This window comes from Cololabis saira, chromosome 20 (assembly GCF_033807715.1).
Source record: "Cololabis saira isolate AMF1-May2022 chromosome 20, fColSai1.1, whole genome shotgun sequence".
Classification (NCBI taxonomy): Eukaryota; Metazoa; Chordata; class Actinopteri; order Beloniformes; family Belonidae; genus Cololabis; species Cololabis saira.
In genome coordinates, this window is record NC_084606.1 from 26486312 (window position 1) to 26492311 (window position 6000).

Sequence of the window (6000 nt, forward strand, 5' to 3'; positions counted from 1 at the left end):
TTAATGAGTGAACCTTTCCAATCATGAGTGATTATGAACCAGATAAATTAAAGATCTTTCAAAAGAAAACAGTCAAATCCTCCAGCTCCAGTCTCGTGACAGCCTGCCGTGTCTATCTTTCACTTTACTCCACAGTTGTGGTAGGAGATATTTGTCAGTGTTTGTTAGCTAAAGTGGATGAAGAAATCTGAATTATGTAAAAATACTACGAGGTAACGAATTAAGGTGGTTGAGGGGTTTTGGGTTTGATCAACTAAGAAAAGGCCCAGAGGCCCAAGGATCATACCTCAGGAGACCTGGGAACACCTGAGGCTTACGTGGCTTACGTGGCCCTGACCTGAGCCAGCATAAGGGAAAGTTAATGGATGGATAGATCATGTGCAGAAATCATGTCTGAATTTGTTGAAAAGTTATTATCCAAAAGTTTTATGTGAAAGGGGTTTTAGTCACCTGATGCAAGTCTACTTGATGTCTACCTGCAGCAGCCACATCCTCAAACCCCAGGAGCTGGACACATTCATCTAGCAGGGGGCTACCTTGAGAGAACAGTTTCAAATATAATAACACAGGAGCCTTATCCTTCTTACAGTGTCTCCAAACAAGGTAAAATGTAATTAGCCAGTACTGCTGCGGCTTAACTCCTCTCATTGTGGGAGACAGATTCCACGGCAGATGGTGCTATCAATTATTGAGCCTGTGAAGACAAGTCCGCCCTCAATCAGATTAAGTAGATTATGCCAACATCAACTCCCTTTAGAAGCAGACCAAGTCTCCTAGATCAACAGAAGCAAGATGTGCAGCGCCTGACACCACCTCCTCAACCCTTAGATAGTGTAAGTCTATCCATCCATCTATCTGCCCTCCCCCACCCCCCCCGGGTCTTTGGGCTGACATCCACGGGGTGTGTTTGTGTGTCTTTAATATATGCAATCTTGGAATTTGACCTAAATACGCTATGCGTTGAGTTCTCCGATTCGTGTTACCAGCCAGCAAAGTGAGACGGCGGCGTCACTGCCAACCTGCTCGACGTTCCACCCAACCCCGTGCATGTCCCTTTAATCCTGTTAACCCACGCCGACTGTGTGAAGAAGCTGAGGGAGCAGGAGAGAGCCGGCGGCGGGTACGACATCATGGTCCCCCTCCACCCCGCTGAGGTCTAATTGAAGAAACAAGTGCTCCGTACAAAGTGAAGCCCTTCAGCTCACTAGGACATTAATGAGTGAAAAATATGGGGGGGAGAAAAAAAAGAGGAAAAGAAAGTGATCCGCGGCGAAGAAATGTAGGGAACAGCATTTTGAATGTAGGAGGTTGCAGGGGAAGATGCTGTAAACAGCAGCTTAGATCGCGTTTGAGTTGAGGCTTAGCTGCTTCATGGGGATCCGTCATATCCACAGGTGTGGGCTGAAATCAATCAGCAGTGATTTCTTCATACTTAAAACAACCTTTTGTTGTCAAAAACTTAAGGAAGTTGTAAATGCAGGGAAATTATGAAGAGTATTGGTAACATGAGCTCAAAATACATATCTTATCTGGGTCCCAATGAGGCTTAGGTGAGCCCACGTGGTCACGTGAATTGATGGTGTCACATGGGTCCCCGTTTTTCAGTCCAATTCATATCCAATATACAAGTGTTGGCTGGGAAGTTTCTCATTCAGCCCTGAGAGGCTGTGCGTGTTTTACAGAAAGAAAGGAAGTTCTGTCACTGCAGACTTTACGCAGCAGAACCGAGTTTGAAAGCAGGCTAACACCGGGAGATAAACTGCTGTGGGCGGCTTGTAATGCAGAGATTTAACTTCGCCGCCACGGCTTTGAATCTGGCTGGATTTGAAACTTTTTTTTTTTTTTTTAATAGCTATGCTACAATGTGGGCCCAAGCAGATGTGGAATCTGTCCATTTCCGAGCTGCTTTACTGAACATGTTCAAGGCCTTTCAGAGTCAAAGCATTCATTGTTAGAGGGAGAAGAAAGGCTTGGTTGTACTTGAGTCAGACCTACAGTATAATACTGCTCAGAAACCCGCTTTGGTACTGAGCCTGTATTTAGACTCTCTCCTGAACAAAATACGCTCTGTTTGGACTTATTGTTTAACTCTGTCATCCTAAAATTACCCCCCATTTAAGGCATGGTTTAAAGCAGCCTCGGGTCCTGATCACACGCAGCATTGACATGTGTCTTGGACAATTCAATCACAAGTGGACAGCTCCAAGTACAAGTGTGAAAGCACCCAGGAGGCTTTGGCTGGGCCCGATCATTGAGTCATTGAGACCCTGTGCTTTGTGTTTGGCCCTTATTTGGGAATGGTCCCCCATTCACATGTTAAACTGAAGTACCTAACATTATACTTGCTTGGCACAGTGTTGAGTTCAATCGCTGTGCCAACACATTTTCAAAATGAGCTTGACTTGTTCTTGAAACTATATATATATATATATATATATATATATATATATATATATATATATATATATATATATATATAAATATATATATATATATATATATATATATATATATATATATATATATATATATATATATATATATATATATAAATATATATATATATATATATATATATATATATATATATATATATATATATATATATATATATGAACATGTATCCGACTTTGAGCTGCTGTAACACCCGAATTTCTCCTCTGGGGATCAATAAAGGACTATCTTATCTTAACTTATCTTATATCATCTTATTTTATCTTATATATAAAAACAATAGATAGTCAGAGATGAGCTAACTGCATTTTAACACTTCCACAGTCATTTGCAGGTGAAATAACATGCTGCGATGCTGTGTAAAATCAAATTAGAGTTAAATGCACTGCAGCCGGTTTTGAAAAGATAATAGATGATGATTATGTGGAGCACCCAGATTATATCATTCAGCTGATTCAGTGGCTGATTACGTAGCACTGTAGATTGCTGATTAAATAATTCTGTGTGCATATGCGTGGTGCAATATGTTCAGTGGAAGTAAGCTGTTCAAGCCGGGAGGCCCTCTTTAATGTAGCGTTCAAGTTGAATATGAATACCCAAAGAGACTGCACAGCATGTATATTTGTTTCTAACCACTGTGGTTGCAAGGCTCACGCTGAAAAGAAATGATCAGGCAAGCAGTTTATCCATGAAGATGAGATATAGCTCGGTAGCCCCATTTTCACAGCCGGTGCGTTCCACCTCTGTAGCTCCTTTATCCCACCCCGCTGCACTGTGTGAAGCGCATGGAGGCATAACGGTGATATGAATCCTGTGGAAACTGCCAAAGCAGAACGGTGGAACAGAGACACAAGGGTGGCTGCAAACTCCCTAAGGAGAATGAAATCAGTGCATGGCGGAGGCTTCGAGGGACCCAGCAGGTCCTCTGACAGCAGCGGTGACTGAATAAAGCACTCAGAGACATTCAGGACTTGTTTCTGCTGTGGAATGTGAAGTACGGGAAAGGTGGCACCTCCAGGGATGCTTTGTGAAGGCGCACACTAGGGAGGGACCATTCCAGCAGAACGCTGACGCTCGCATGGGTCCCAAGATGGTGCAGCTTTTAGTGTTTTCAGATTAGAGCCCGTTATTATCCTGGGATGAAGGACGCATGTCTAAGACGCACTGGGCGATGTAAATGTTATTACCTCCCAGGGGCCTGAAGCTGAGTCAAGGGGAGGGAAGACAACTCAGGAGGTGTTATCGAGTGGTACCACATAACATGATGTAACATGGCGGTCCGGTTGGTCTCGCTGGCTTCACCAACATCCGAGGAGCTGGCTGGATGCAGGAGATGGAGCAGGTGGCAGATCCTTGCTGAATAACAACCAGATTCGCGAAGCAACTTCCCCCAAATCGTGTTGCGCAAATATGACCGTCTCCCTCTGCCACTCCTGCTGCTGCCTTTGTTGACGCATAGAACTTCTTTCTAGGACTTTTCGGTTTGTTAATGATGCTAATCATTTTAGTCGCCAGTTACAGATTACAGTTCTGTAAAATGCTGATTTATGGTCCATGGCTCTAGAGGATGAGGAGATAGTGGACATCCTCGTCATGTCATCAACAAATCCCGCCCACTATCTGCCACCTCGCATCACTTCTGTTTACATTTGGCCTTACCCGCGTTTAAGTGTACCCTCATACCCCTTTTCCACCGAACTGGTTCCAGGGCTGGTTCTGGGTCAGTGCTGAGTTTGGAGCTGGGCTTTCTGTTTCCACTGACAAAGAACTGGCTCCGGGCCAGAAAAAACGGTTCCTGTGAGATGGCGACATTTTCAAATAAGCGACAAATTAATATGGATGCAGCAAAGCAGCAGTGGTCTGAGGAGGAGACAACCTGTCTTTTAGATATGGTCCATGGGGGTGCTACGAGGACCAAGACCGTATTAGAGTAAATACGTTGTTGCCTCAACCTCAACGTAACTAACGTTTGCAGTGATGTAATAACGTGGCTCCCCTTAGCACCCGAACTATGAAAAACAAACCGTTTCTCTGGTGGTTTGCAAGTTGAACGAGTTGTGAACCAGAACCAGTACTGGCCCAGAACCAGCTCTGGAACCGGTTTGGTGGAAAAGGGGTATCAGAGACCAGTTATTGGTGGGGCCAGCTCGACACCCCACCCCACGTCGGTTAATGTGAAAAGGACAGGCGACACGCCAGGGCATTAGCCAATGTAAAAGGGGCTGGATGTAACTAGTGGTGGAGCACATGTTTTGCATGTATGAACCCTCCACTTCTGGTACACAATGGTGCTAAACATCCAAGGATTCCAAGCCCCTCTTCCTTACACTCCCAATACTCTAAAGGTGGCTTCAGTGACATGGTTTCCATTGGGTATCTGCAGCACTTCTGTCCCATTCTGGTTATTTATAAATACATTTAACTTGAATCCACTTCTAAAACAGTCAGTGGCAAAGAAGCAGCAGCTCCAAACTTGGTTCCCTTCAGTTCTCTTTCGTTAAAAGCACTCTGCAGTGATGCATAACCATAGATTAACATTGGGGTTTTCTGAAATGTTCTTTCAACGTAGTCACCAATCATGCAATGTCTTTATCTACTTTGTGTTTGTAAAGCATTTGAATTAATTAACTACATAACAATAATGAATAAACTGAAAGGTAAGTGGGATGGAAGTGCCCAGACTGAAACGATAGCTGGCAAGAGAAAACAGGGTGGAATGAGGATGAAATCCATTCAGTATAGAAGGGAGTTAATTGGTGGTTGGACGTGGAAGGAGGAAATGCTTGAGTGGAAGAATGCAATGTTGGGGTGAAAACATGTTTGTGAGGGAAGGAGGGACGACTGCATCCAGCTGGAAGTCTGCTCGCATGACAAGAACGCCTTCAGTTTTGGATCTTGCAACTGGCGATAGAAAGAAATTAAAGAATCAGAGGAGAGAGCAGGGTACCAGGAGTATGGAGGGGGGGGGGGGTAAAAAGTGGCATCCGTCCCTCCCAAGCATCTGGTGACTGATTAGCAGGGGAGAGAAGGAGGGGAAAGCAGACAGACGAGTTTAAAGGAGAGGAAAAGAAATTGGGCAGCTTTTTTTGGAGAAGCTTGAAATGAGCAGACGCGCATATGTTCTTTAAATACTGTATGAGATTAGGGAATATATTATTGAACGTTAAGTCCCTTTTAAGAAAAAGAGTCATCCCTCACGAGGTGAAGGATTCAGAGCGCATGTTTTACCCAGGCTAACCTCTCCTCTCCCGCTCAGTGTCTGCACACAGATTCATTAAAAACATCAATTATTACAGTAGAAATGTCCTATTAAAGTGGGTAAAAAAAAAAGTATATCTTTGACAAAAATCAAGAATATTTTGATAATTGACAAGTGATTGTGAATCATAGTCAACACCAATTTACGTCTTATTCATTTTCTTGCTGTTTTTTTTCATCAAATATTTTATTATTTTTTAATATAAATTTATATTCATCAAATATTTTTATTACTTTTGTTTTGTTCGTTTTTTTCCCCCCTGCAGTTGTTTTCGATGTAACCTTGGG